Source organism: Dipteris shenzhenensis, chromosome 11 (genome assembly GCF_047967505.1).
Source record: "Dipteris shenzhenensis isolate YYH24624 ecotype China chromosome 11, Dip_SZ_1.0, whole genome shotgun sequence".
Classification (NCBI taxonomy): Eukaryota; Viridiplantae; Streptophyta; class Polypodiopsida; order Gleicheniales; family Dipteridaceae; genus Dipteris; species Dipteris shenzhenensis.
In genome coordinates, this window is record NC_141606.1 from 47,788,017 (window position 1) to 47,803,337 (window position 15,321).

Consider the following 15,321-nt stretch of genomic DNA (forward strand, 5'->3'; position numbering starts at 1 on the left):
TTGGAGGGCGGTTGGCTTGATTTCTGATGCCCACCATCTCAAGCCAAAGATCATTCAGGGCCTTGGCTAGAGGTCATTGACTCCAGGTTCTATTGCAGGGGGGGCCTCTTTAGCTAGAGGGGCCACGGGAGTAGAGAGGACGGGGGCTCGTGGGCGAGGCTGGGGAAATCTTCGAGGCGAAGGGTGAGGATATACACCTTGTTGAGGGTAAGCATCTAAGGGAGGACCATACATTTGAGGTGGAGGCGGTGGATACATCCTTGATGAGGGGTGGGGGTATGGCCCTGAGTTAGACCCCCCAGGTTGTTGTTGCAGGAATTGAGGGGGTTACGGAGGGATAATCGTCTTCTTTGAAGCAGGGTCAGACTGAACTATATCAAACTTTTGAGCAATCTCATGTGCTAGCACCATAGTTTTTGGATTCTCCCATTTAAGCTTGAGGCGGAATTCATCACTTGCTCCTGCTACAAGGTAGCTCAGCACATGCTGAGTCATTCCAGCTCAAAATCTAGCATTGTCCTCCTGCGTGGTAATTAAACGGTCCAGGAGCACGGCCGCTCGATCCACATATCGATGTGCTGTCTCACCTTCTGACTGCTTCAAGTTTGCTACCTGCAGGTACACATTCTCCGGCTCCTCTTCTTTGCCGAAATACTCAATCATCGCTACTGTCAACCTTGGCCAGCTTTGGCGAACGTCTTTGGCCTGCTTCTCATACCACACTTGAGCCAAACCCTCTAGAAATGTGGGAAGAACCAACAGCCATTTGTCTTCAGTAAGAAAGTTGAGAGAAACACAACAGCGCTTGAAGGCCACAAGATACTCATTTGGATTTTCTTCCACCCATCCACAAAACACGAGAATGTCAGCCATGCTTGGAAGATGGAAAAGAGAGGCTTATCTATGGACAAACAATAGAAAGAGGAAGCTTGAATTGAAAATCGGGTGAAGATACATCCACAAAGCACACATAGGCAGGGTAGGGTGTGACTGGTGTAGTGTGAAATACTACACAGGAAGAATCTTCAGCATAGAATAGCACATAGAGAATGTTAAAAGGACCAACCCTCATGATATCACATCCATCTTTACAAGCGAGGGTTAGAGGCATGGCGTTGCATGAGGTTGTTCATCAAGGCAAACAAGAATGCCATGACAAATGTCAACAGTTGGAGAGCTTGCACATCACCTTCAGCTTCTTCCAATTCTTGTAGTCGCCAGCTATTTCTTCAAGGGGTGTGCGGTCTGGCATCCTTCTTTTGAGCAATGTCCTTGAGGACCTTTCTGATGATCTTCCAAAGTCGGTGAACTCGTACCAAGTATGCCCAACACTTAGTTTCATGATGACCACAACTTTGCATTCCTTACAAATGATCACCCTGAGAGTGCTCTCAACGGAAGCAAGAATAGAAGAGGGAGAGAGAGAGAGAGAGAGAGAGAGAGAGAGAGAGAGCCACACAAGTTTTAGTGGGTGCAAAACCACCCTAATCTTCTTTTTCATTCATTTATATATGTGTTTGAGTATTGTACGTAACCGGGGTAAAGGCACAGTGACCTTTAACCCCCACAACCTCCCACGTAAAGGACAATGTGCCTTTAAGGGAGAACAACCAGTGGGCATAATATCCAATGCCCATCAATACATGACAATACTCAAACCGCTGACTAGGTAGACTCTTCGTCAGCATTTTTGCAAGGTTATCATCTGTATGAACCTTGACAAGCTCTATGCACTTGTCCTCAAGTACCTCCCTGATGAAATGGTACCTGACCTCAATGTGTTTGGTCTTTGCATGAAAGACCGGATTCCGTGCTAGCTGAATAGCACTCATGGAATCACTATGCAATGTCGGTACACTTGTATGAATCCCCAAATCTCCCACTAGCCGATCAAGCCATATAGCCTCCTTGCAACCCTCTGTGGCTACAACATACTCAGCCTCTGTGGTAGACAAAGCAATGCACTTCTGTGCGTGAGACATCCATGACACTGCACCACCTGCAAAGGTGAACACATAACCAGAAGTGGATCTCCTACTATCCACATGCCCTGCATAGTCTGAATCTGTGTACCCAAGTATACGCATGTCTCCTCTACCAAAGCAGATGCACATCTCCTTGGTACCCTTCATGTACCTCATGATGCACTTAACTATCTCCCAATGCCTCTTTCCTAGATTAGCCATATACCGGCTAACAACTCCCACTGCAAATGCAATGTCTGGTCTAGTAGCTATCATAGCATACATAAGGGGACGAGCATTTTCTGAGCGAAATCTTCCGAGCATCCGAGCGAAGGAAAAAAAAAGCTTCCAACTATGCATAAACATGGCAAAAATCGATCAGAAGAAAACATAGTTTCACTTAGAAATATGCAAAGTATTATAGCAATGCCTATTTTATACAAAAATCTTTAGGTGAATCTGTAGGAATGGTGAGAGCATAATGGGATGGCTTTTGAAGAAACCCACATGTAGAGTAGACTTCTCTATGAAAATTCCCTTATGATCCTTCTTACAACTTCTACTTAATAGGGGGTGACATTGAAAACCCTCTCTCAACCTATCTTCATGAAAGAGTTTCTTCAAAGAAAACTCATTGAAGTAAGCCATCCAGGTAGTTTCGCCAGCGAAACCCCTTTGAAGCAAGTCTCCCAAGGAGAAACTACCTTGGACAACACTTTTAAAAGTGACATAATTTTCATATCCAATGTCCAAATATAGTCATTCAACCACTCAAATTGATCGGAACAGCCCATTTGAGCACATCTCTGAAGTTGTATTTTGGAAAATCTTTCATATATAGGATTAAATATTACATGTATTTTATGAGAGTGATATATAAGCCTAAGTTAATACTTATTTATAGTAATTTAAACTTCTTTAGAAACATGTCCATAAATATGCTATAAAAATACTAAAAAGATATTGCCATATGATATAAATGTGTTAATAAGTAATTATATATGCATAGTATTATTACATTGAGAGTGATTATGAGGAATGTTTCTTAAAGGAATCAACACTTTTTTAAGGTAATAACAGGGGTACAAAGGGATGTCTCTAAATAAGAAAATTATGTTGTGTAAAAATGAATGAGTGACTAGTCTGTATATTTTTATGATAAAGAAATCTAGTTCTAGTGAAAATAAAAGTGTAAAAACCATGTTTCCTAAAGAAAAACATTTTTAAAAATCTCTTGAAAAACACGCTCGGATAAACCTGCTCATAGGTTTTTGCTCGTAAAATTGATGCATCCGCATACATAAGACTCCCAACTGCTGATGCATAAGGAACCTTGGCCATCATGGCCCTCTCCTCATCTGATTCGGGACTATCTGTATGACTTAGTTTCACATATGGAAGCAATGGAGTACTCATTTCCTTCCCCCACTCCATATTGAAATGCTGCAATACTTTTGTAACATACTCTTTTTGTGAAAGCCAAAGGAGCTTCCTACTCCGATCACGCGTGATGCACATACCAAGAATATGACCTACAAATCCCAAATCCTTCATATCAAAGGCCTCATGCAACTTGGCCTTTAATGCATCTAGCTCATTAGTATTCTTGCTAGCCAATAGCATATCATCCACATATAGTGCCAAGATTATTAGGCTATTATCCTTAGCCCTTTTAGTGTAGAGGCAGTGATCAATTTTACTTCTTCTAAAACCCTGGGACCGAATGAAAGCATCAAACTTCTGATACCATTCTCTAGGCGCTTGCTTAAGACCATAGAGACTCTTCTTCAGCTTGCAAACTAAATGCTCTTTGTGGTTTTCTTCAAAGCCTTCCAGCTGCACCATGTAAATTTCCTCATGCAAATCCCCATGCAAGAAAGCTGTCTTGACATCCATCTGCATAAGCTCCATATCCTCTACTGCCACTAGTCCAAGCATGCATCTAAGTGTGGTCATCTTCACAACCGGAGAGAATATCTCATCAAAGTCCACACCCTTTTCTTGCTTGAACCCTTTAGCAACCAAACGGGCCTTGTACCTAGGCACATCATCACCTGTGACCTTCATCTTGTAGACCCATTTACATGGCAATGCTTTCTTTCCATGTGGCAAAGAAACCAAGTCCCAAGTCTTATTCTTCATAAGTGAACTCATCTCTGATTGCATAGCATACTCCCACTTGCGTTGATCCTCATGCATCATAGCCTCTTTGTAGCAAGAAGGCTCCCTGCAATCAGTAAGCATCACATAGTCTACCCTTGGAACAAACCTATCAGGCGGTCTAGACACTCTAGAAGATCTCCTCAAGGGCATTTCAGCTTGCTGTCCCATTTGCATATCAGCCACATTTGGCTCATCATTTCCACCAATAGATGATCCATCATCTACCCTTGATTGTATACCTGTGGGAGTACTTGGTGGTACCATTTCTTGCACATTTGGTGCATGGACAGCTTGCTGTCTATCAACATATGCAGGTGGATTCACATCCTGGAAAGTGATTCTCCTCATTTCCACATCCCGCATGGGTGCCTTATGCATCTTCTTCTCATTGAAGACTACATCATGGCTGTGTATGATCTTCTTTGCTTCTGGATGCCAGAGATGATAGCCCATCTCTCCACTTTCACCATAACCCAGAAAGATGCTTTTCCTAGACTTAGGATCTAACTTCTTTCAAATCTCTTTCGGCACATGTGCATATGCCTCACACCCAAATATATGCAAATGAGAGTAAGAGGGCTTCTTGCCACTCCATGCCTCTTTAGGAATACCACCATCCAAACTCTTACTAGGTGATCTATTGATCACATGCACTGCAGTGTTCATTGCCTCAGCCCAAAAACTGCTAGAAAGACTTGCATTGGAAAGCATGCATTGCAACCTTTCTTGAATGGTACGGTTCATCTTTTCTGCAACTGGATTTTGCTTTAGAGTACGAGGGGATGTGAGTTCCCTCTTAATCCCACGTGTATCACAGAAATGCTGAAAGTCATGAGAGAGATACTTTCCACCATTGTCAGTCCGTAGGCATTTAAGCATTCTACCTGATTGATTCTCAACCAAGGCCAACCATTTTTGAAATACCTGGAACACATCACTCTTTCGAGCTATAGCATAAGCCCACACTTTCCTAGTTGCATCATCAATGAATGTCACATAGTATTCAGCCCCGCTTAATGACCATGTAGGCATGGGACCACATACATCTCAATGCACCAAATCAAGCATTTCAAACTCTTTCTTTCCCCTTCTTTTATGGGCTGATTTAGTATGCTTCCCATAGAGACAATGCTCACAAAATTCAAAATCAGAGAAACTCAAATGCGGTACATAACCCAAACGGCATAAGAGTTTCATTCCATTCTAGCTCATGTGCCCCAACCTGCAATGCCACAAAGAAGTGCTGGGCTGCTCAGTTATTGCAACAACATGATCAAATACCCTTGATACATGTAAGGGATACAAAGTCCCACACTTGGCACCCCTGGCAAAAAGCATAGAGCCCTTTTGAATTTTCCAACTCTGAAAGCCAAAAGTGGTGTGAAAACCAACATCATCTAGCTGACCCACTGAAATAAGACTCTTGGTCAGCTTAGGCACATGTCTCACTTGGTTCAAAACAAATGCAGACCCATTTTCAAAAGAAAACTTTATGTCACCTGCTCCCACTATGTCACATGCATAGTCATTTCCAAGATGCACACAACCTGTCTTTCCAGTGTCATAAGTGGAGAACCATTCCCTATGGGGAGTAACATGGAATGAAGCAACAGAATCCAAAATCCAATCTGGGAATATGCATCATCTGAAGTGGTAAGCAACTCTGTAGATAAACTAGACATGAAGAGAACATCATTGTCACTATCATGTGTGACTGCATTGATCTCCTCGATCTTTACTTTTGCTTTGTCCTCCCTTGGACTCTCTTCCTTTTGATTTGTACCCCAATTCGCATTCTTTTTCTTATCCTTTTGCTCTCTTTTTAGCTTGTAGCAATCTTTTTTCATATGGCCCTTCTTACCATAGTGGTAACACTCAAAGTTCCGTGCCCTGGATTTGCTACGAGACTTCCCTCTTTCTTGGGACTTCCCCCTGAACTGTGATCTGCTACCCCTTTGCACATTTAAGGCTGCATCCTGCTTGTTGCCATCGATAGACTTCCGTCTAATCTCCTCGGCCAACAAGCTACCCACAACATCATCAAATTTCAGTACTCCACTAGATGCAGAGTTACTAACAACTGTACGTAAGGTATCCCATGAGGATGGCAATGAACATAAGAGAAATATTACCTTAGTCTCCACATCAAAATTCATCTTCTGAGCCTGAAGCTAGCTGAAAATAATATTGAATTCATTCAAGTGAGAAGCAATGGAGACCCCTTCCTTCATCTGTAGCTCAAACAACCTCTTCATGAGGCAAACTTTATTAGAGGCAATTTCCTTCTCATAAGTGGCACACAGTTTCTTCCACAAATCTTATGTAGTCTGCTCATTTACTACTATGAAATAAACTAACTCTGCAAGATGAAGTCTAATAGTAGACTTTGCTAATGCATCCAACTCATTCCAATCATCCTCAGACATATTTGCAGGCTTAGCTTCAATCCCTGCTAAGGGTTTAATCTGCTTCTTTTAAATAAGCACATCCCTTATTTGTTCTTTCCATAAAGAAAAGTTTGTCCCATCAAACTTTTTAATGCTGAAAATCTCCTTTTCAGACATGGAAGAGGATGCCATGATGTAAATGAAACAAAATCCTAAATGCTAGTGCCTCAAGAGAGAATCACACCAAATACTAGGTGCACCCAAATGTGTATGCCACAATAGAGTGAAATATCACCAAAACTCAAAGCTCAAAGCATCAAAAGATGCATTTGACTCATGTGCATATACTATGCACCCATATGAGCAAATCTGGCCCAAAAGAAAATGCCAATAAGTGCCAAATGATTCAAGCATAAACACCGTCCACTAGCATATGCATCAATAATATCTCATCCAAGAGAGCATAGCACTATCAGTGCATCACCTGCAATGTGTCAAAGCTGTCCCTCAGCATAAAATAGCATCCATGTGCAAAGCGTCCATAAAAAATAGCATCCCACAAGGTAATTTGGGCCTATTAGCGCATCCAATAAGGACCGCAGTGCATCCAAATGGCCTATAAATCATCCACTACAACCCAATGCATACCACTAATGAGCGTACACTGCTCAAACTACAACTAGAGTGATCTGCATAAGGTATGCTCAAGAAATCATAGTCCCATGGTAATGACCGCTACTGAAAATAGAACCTGAGATGCCTCAAAACATGGGCGCCATTGCATAATCGGACTCAGTAAGAAAATCTGCAAATATCTCTCTTCTACCAAAACTCCAAAATCCCAACCGATGAGTGAGAAATGGGAGTCAACACTTATCCACTGCCATGTGGCATAAATCTAAGGTTTCAAAACCTTAGAATGAAAAATGCATAACAGAGAGACGAAATCGAATACACAGAGATCTATAACTCTAAAAATCCTCCACCGAATTGCGCAAGAACTAACAGGTAGGGGTCTTTGGGCATCCGAAATGCAATGGGACAGACGGTTTTGGAAATCGTGGTCTCAATCACTGGGTCCAACACACGGACTGAAAAACGTTTTTGGAAATAGAGCTATTTGTAAACTCCATTGGAGTGCAAATGATAAGCAACATAGAAGTTTCAGGACCTCTTGAGTCCATCGGAACTGATAGATCTACAAATGGTTGCTCCAAACTTGAGTTCCAACACCCGTGCAAAAAACGTAGAAACGGACATAGTGAGTAAGAAATCCAATGAAATGATCCCAAATTCAAGAATGAAGGTGTTTCCAAGCTCCTGAAGTGAAGTGGACACCAAAAGCAAGCAATAGTTGCCTCTACAAGTCAATACGGAGTCTCTGTCATCGAATGGAATAGGGAAAAACTCAAAAAACGACTTTTTCTTTGAAAACACTTAATAGGCTCTTAAAACCACTTTGCAAAATCAAAGTAACTTTTCCAAAGGTTCCTCCAAGTCTCTGCACACTTGGATGCAAGTAAAGTCACCTGCAAAGCTTCCCACAGAGCTTCTCCTTCCTCCCACAGAGCTGCTGAGCTTCAAGCATTCACACATGCTCAGCTAGATCACCCAGGCTCTGATACCAGTTGAGAGTGCTCTCAACGAAAGCAAGAATAGAAGAGGGAGAGAGAGAGAGAGAGAGAGAGAGACAGAGAGCCACACAAGTTTTAGGGGGTGCAAAACCACCCTAATCTTCTTTTTCATTCATTTATATATGTGTTTGAGTATTGTACATAACCGGGGTAAAGGCACAGTGACCTTTAACCCCCACACACCCTCCTTTATGGCTTGCGGCTTTGTTGGGGTGGTGCTTCCACTCGCGTCATGCGTGATTGAAGTACAAGCTTCACGTGCCAAGAAATCAGCAACTAGATTTTGAGCTCAAGGGATATGCTGAATTTTTGCCTCTTCAAATTGGTTGCAAAGCTCCAATGCTTGTTGATGTCATGGAACCAAGCTTTTGCTCCGCACCTTCCACCTTCTACTAACTTGTTCACACTCTAGTTGAGAATCTCCTTGCACTTCAAGTTGCTTGGCATGATGTTCTTGTGCCTTTTGTAGCCCAAAAATGAGCGTCGAGTACTCAGCTTGATTGCAAGTACTTGCAGGTACAGACTTGCTGTAACAATACTCCTCACCACCCGATGAAGTGAGCTTCACACCCACACCAGCAGCCTTGGTCAAAGGTTTGTAAGCTCCATCAAATTGAAGGATCCAAGATGTCATCACACCAAGACTAAAATTCGGACATCCCAAGTTTCTCGGTAGTCCAAGATAGGTAGGAGGAGCTAGGGTGGGGAGAATTCAATACTTGAGCCAAACGTTTAGCACCAAATAAACTTGCTATCCTTTGTTAATAGTTTATCTTAAGACCAAAAAGAATTACAACTTGAATCTCGAAATGAGGCACAAAAGGTTGATTAGGTACAAATGGATTCCTTGGTCGAAACATTACCAACCATAGCTGAGGCCTAGAAACCTTTGTAGTGAGATTAAGAATAAACCATTCAGAACGAGCTTATCCATAGGAATCAACAAAAGCAGATGTGCCAAATCTCCCCCCAAGCTTGGGGAGCATCCCACCCTTTGATGAAGGACACCGTTTTAATTACCTCTGAAGCAGCAAGTAGTTCGATCACCGCATAATGAGTAGAAGTAAAATCAAAGTTCTCCCAGCGTATTAGGAGTTCTTCACCATGAATCATCCACGGTGTATCATTCCACCCGTCATCTCCTTGAACAATGCACTGGACAATTAGCCGTTGAAGGTCGACATGAAGATCAAGGAAGAGATCTCGTGCATTGGTAGCCATAAGGTGCAGAGGACTAGGCACCAAATCCTTAAACACATCGAGAAGTGACATAAATGTCCACCCTCCTCATGTGGCGTGCATCCATGAAGTGAGCTTGGAGAAGTTCTGAATCGGTGATCTAGTAGGAGATGTGAATAGAGCACATGAAATGAAGTACTTTTGCTTTTTACAGCAAGAGCAAACTCCCCATGGTTAGAGAGTTACAGTTTTCGAGATTTCAATATATGAACAAAAATCATTACATTTTCACCACTTCCGACTTGTTGGCCCAATGATAAGTCTCCCTTTTGTGAAGGGGGAGGTCTTGGGTTCAAATCCTACTCTTTAATGAAAAGAGAGGAGAAGAGAAAGAGAAAGAGAAGGAGAAGAAGAAGAGAAGAGAGTGAGGGGCACGGGATCTGCTATTATAGTTTTGCAGGAACTCAAAAAACTGTCCGCAACTAGAAGATTCACCACTAGCCGTGAAGATTTCGATCCTAGCAGCCACACCATTTCTATTAGCCGGAAAAGAAATCAAGACCAGAGGCTAGAGGCTAAGGATGGCGATGCTCGAGGGCCATAGAGAAAAGGAGATCGTGAGGGCAAACCGTTGTCATGGGAGGGAAAAAGGAGTTAGAAGTGGAGGGAAGGAAGAGGGAGACTATGACACAAGGGGAAAAGGAGAGGGGGAAGAGAAGCATGTACATGATAGGAGGAGGAATGTAGAGATGGAGATATCAAGGGAAGAGAACCATACTTTATTTGAAAGAAAGGATGAGACGGAAATATCAAAATACTAGCTAGGTGGCTTTACAAGAATGAGCGTGTCTCATCAAGGAATAGCCCCCTTCTTTTATAGCCAAAAGAGGGGGTCTCTCCCAATTAATGTATCCTCCCACATGCATGGTGTGTGTGGAAAAGTCTCCTATGTGGGCTAGGTGGTTATGCACTCTCAATTGTGTGCGACAACCCTTTGCCTCAATTTTCCACATAAATTAAGCCCCATATCTCAAGTCTATGATACACCCTTGGTCTCTTCCCAATTTTATAATATGTTGAAACCTCTGGGAGGACAAGTGGAGGGTTGGCACAAGGAATCTTGCCACCTCATCCTACTTTCCCCATTATTTAACTTGCTCTCTTGGACCTTCTATACCTTCCCCACATGGGCCTATCCCATATGGAGGGAATAACTCAATATAATATCCATCTCCACCTATTTTATATTACTTCTTCCATGGACTTTGAGCCATATCTCACTAAATGCAGCGTAGGTGGAGGGGTGGCACATGGAGGAGCCATGCCACCTTACATTTTGTAATATTACTATCATGGATTATGTACAACACACCTTATGGGTCCTCTTACATGGAAGGGTGGCACATGGTCATGCCCTGCCACCTCAACCTTGGGCCCTATGTACACCATATTTTATTATACTATTGCCACATATACAAACACACACACATATTAATGCCTTTTTCCTTATACAATTTTATCCATAACAGTACATATAAACTATAATATATCATTTTCAATTTCACATCCATGTGTGAGTAGTTATCAATCGGCATATGCAGACCACCCACTAGCACATGGTTCAAAGGTACTTTGTATCCACATGCAAGTAGTCAAGTTGGCATAAGTGGACTCCCCACTAGCACATAGATAGTTACAATCAATCTCATATATATATTTTACTAGTTTTTTGTAACCTATAGGCTATATAGCTAGTAACATATAGAAAATGTGAGATTTCACTAAATTTTAAAAGCTGATGTCTATGAAAAAAACGTTTTTCCTTTTCTTTTTGTGAAAATAAATTCATATATATTTAAATGAAAACACTCTTTAAAAAATAATCATTCAAATCACAAATGATAAACCATCAACTTAAAGCTATGTATTTATCCATTTTGCATCCTAGTGTGGGTACATATCGGCTGGCCTAAGCGAGCCCACCATTGACACTAGACACTTTTTCAAAGGATATAAAAACTCACAAATTAGTTTGGAAGCTTTCTTTATTTCTTCCTTGTCCATCTTTGTTTCTTTCGAGACTCCAAGTAGCACTAGATTCTCTGGAATGTGAATAGTACGAGGTCGCCCCAAAGTATACATAAGAAATTGCATCGTGTGGTTTGTTCATAATACTGCTCGGTATGTACAACAAACCTGTGTGGTACATGGCTTAGAACATTAGCACAGTAACTGCGATCCCGATTTAAAAATATGGTGGGGCCGGTTCAAATCTCTTCTGAGGGGGTAAAAAAATGTTTAAAACATTTTAATTCGGCGAATTAAAATGCCCTTTTTAATTTGGCAAATTAAAACACCCATTTTAATTCCCCCACAAATCCTTGGATCTACCCCTTTGCACATTTAAGGCTGCATCCTACTTGTTGCCATCCATAGAATTTCATCTAATTTCCTCGGCCAACAAGCTACCCACAACATCATCACACTTTAATACTCCACCACTGTATAGTTATTGATAGTTGTATGGAAGGTACCCCATGACAATGGCAATGAACACAAGAGAAATATTGCCTTAGTCTCCACATCAAAATTCATCTTTTAAGCTTGAAGCTGGCTGAAAATAATATTGAATTCATTCAAGTGAGAAGTAATGGAGACTCCTTCCTTCATTTGCAGCTCAAACAAACTCTTCATGAGGTAAAATTTATAAGAGATAGTTTCCTTCTCATCAGTTCAAAGGGTATTTTAAAAACCCCTCAACTAAATTTTTTCCCTCAATAAAACCATCCCTCTTTACTGATGAACTAATTTCTCCTAAAATTGAATTAAAAACCCCTCCTCTTCTTATAATCATGTTAGAATTTCTCCAAAAGCGGGATTAAAATACCCCTCCTTTAGAATGCATGTGGTACAATACATTAGGTGAACCCCTCGATATAATTTCTTCCACAATTCTTCCATAGTCGGCTCATTGAGTACTATGAAAGAAACTGATTTTGCAAGATGAAGTCTAACAATAGACTTTGCTAATGCATCCAACTCATTCCAATCATCCTTAAACGTATCTATCTGCTTAGCTCCCAATCCCCGCCAAGGGTTTAATCTACTTCTTTTGAATAAGCACATCCATTATCTATTCTTTCCACAAAGTAAAGTTTGTCCCATCGAACTTTTTAAGGTTGAGAAACTCCTTTTCAGACATGGAAGAGGATGCCATGATGCAAGTGAAACAAAATCCCAAAGGGTACTACCTACAAGAAAGAAATCACACCAGATACCAGGTGCACCAAAATATGTATGCCAAAATGGAAGGTAATATCACCAAACCTCAAAGGCTCAATGAATCAAAATGCATTTAACTCATGTGCATATACAATGCATCCATATGAGCAAATCTGACCCAAAAGACAATGCTAACTGCAATGGCAAAATAATGTCAAACCCAATGCCAATAAGGGCCAAATGCCTCAAGCATAAACATCATCCATGGGCATAAGCATCAATAAAGTCTCATCCAAGAGAGCATCTGCTCCAATATGTCACAACTATCCATCAACATAAAAGTAGCATCTATGTGCTGAACATCCATCAACAAAGCATCCCACAAGGCAATATGGGCCTATCAGCACATCCAACAAGGGTCATAGTGCATTCAAATGGCATGTAAAGCATCCCTGCAACCCAATGCAAACCATGAATGAGTACACACGGCTTAGACTACAACTAGAGTGATATGCATAATGTATATTCAAGAAATCACGGCCCTAAGACAATGATTGCTAGTGAAAATAGAACCTAGGATGCCTTTAAAAATGGGCATCATTGCTCAGCAAGAAAATCTGCAAATATCTCTCTTCTATTGGAACTCTAAAAACTCATCCAAGGATGGAGTAAGAGCCAGTCAATGTTTGCATTTACTTGCAAAAATGAACCTTAGGTAGACTAAAACATAAGGGGTAGCTTTATCTACCATGTGGCAATGCATGAGAAGTTCTTGGAAACTTTGAGAAATTTCTTGCAAAGAGGTGATGGAAAAATCACAACTCCATCAATTCTTCATAGAATGGCAAGTAGCTCTATAGATAGATATTTCAGGCAAATCCCGGATCCAACAGGATAAACAGTTCTACAGATGGAGGCCCGGATCTTGAGATCCCACTCACATAAGAAATATTGAAATGAAGACGTTTGAGTGGACAAAGCTTCACCATAGCTTTAGACTTCGTAGAAGCATCTTCACAGGTAGAAGTTTTGGACCACTCTAAATCCACTAGGAGTGTCAGAACTATAAATGGTGGCCTGGATATGGATATCCAACACACGAAATCCATGCAAAAACTTGAATTTCATCACCTTTTGTAGGAGCTATAACGTTTCACTGTAAACTCCGATGACAGAGATATAAAGACAAAAAATGAATAACTCAACAAATTCTACAATTTTGCTTTTGGTTTTAGGGTAAGATTTAGCTTCTAGAGAAAAATATCTTTGTCATAAAAATCTCAGGTCTAAAATAGGCTATCTTCTGTAGCTTTCTCTTATGAGTTGGTGATGAGCTTGTCTTCCAACTTTGATACTAGTTGAGAGTTCTATGAACAGAAGAGGAATGAAAGAGGGTGAGAGAGAGGAAGAGCCACACAAGTTTTGGTGGGTGCAGAAAACCCTAATCTTCTATGTCATCTATATATATGTGTGTTTGAGTATTGTACATAACCGGGGTTAAGGTACAATGGCCTTTAACCCTCACACCAAACACATGCAAAGTAGAGTTGAGGTCTCTACATTACCCTCAACTCATTTTTGGTTCATTGAAATTTTCTTTCCTTTTTCTTTTCTTTTTTGGACAAAGTTTTCTTTCCTTTTTTGTTTTTGTACTATTGGTTTAGGTATACTTTAATTAATCATTGCTTTTTCTCCACATGTTGCAACAATGCCACCAGAAGGTTCAAGAAAGAGGGTTCTAAAACTAGGACATGATCCTACGGAACCATATGTTCATCCTCATGCTGAGGAAAGGGTGAAGCAATTTGTCATGGGCTCCAGTGTTCAGCCTTCTAATATCCTTGTAAATGAGGAGAAAGAAGGGTTTGAGGAACACTCAGTCACAAAGGTTGGGAATTCAAGTGAAGCAAAAGAAGATGAGGATGAATTTGGTGAGATGGATATGGAGATAGTAAGTGGTGGAGATGCGATTAGGAAGTCCATACTGCATTGGTCTGATGAATGTCCTAGGATCCCATTTAGCAGATTGATTCCTAATGGTTAGCTAGGTTAAGGGTTTGAGAAGTGATGTATTTGCATTAAAGAGTTCTTTTCAATATGAGGGTTACTTGCCTAAGAAGGAAGTGTGCTGGAGAGGAGAGTCTTGTCCACAAATGCAATTGAATACATGGTTGCAAGTATGGATGGAGGTGGATAATGAGTTTTAGAAGGAGGTTGCAAGCAAGCATAAGTGGAAGTTTATGTCCAAGAAGATGTTCTATGTATCCAAAGGAAATCATAGGATAACTACATGGATGGAGCTGATTTATGAGGCTTACATGGAGACAAGGTCTAGACACATAAGAGTGATGTGCACATTGATAGACCCCCGAAGGACATCTGAAATTACATTTTTCCCTGGATTGCAATGGATGAATTCATAAGTGATCTTTCAACTTTTTGGGCTTCATACTTCAATTTTTGGGATTCTAGAGTTGTATTTCAATTTTTGGGGATTCATATTCCATTGAAATGCATTTCTTTCTTGACATGGGATTCTAGATTGGATGAAATGCATTTTATTTTCTAGGATTCATGTTTAAGTGAAATATTTTTCTTCCTTCTTGAATTTTAGATTGAATGAACATGCAATCATTAAGACAAGCCTGCAGGATACCCTTATCAATACAAATTGCATATGCGAGTGCGAATAAAACATTCTTCTCATCAATAGTCTAACAAAGGAGCAAGAACAAATGATTGAAAAGTACAGATCAAGGGATGTGTTAGAGA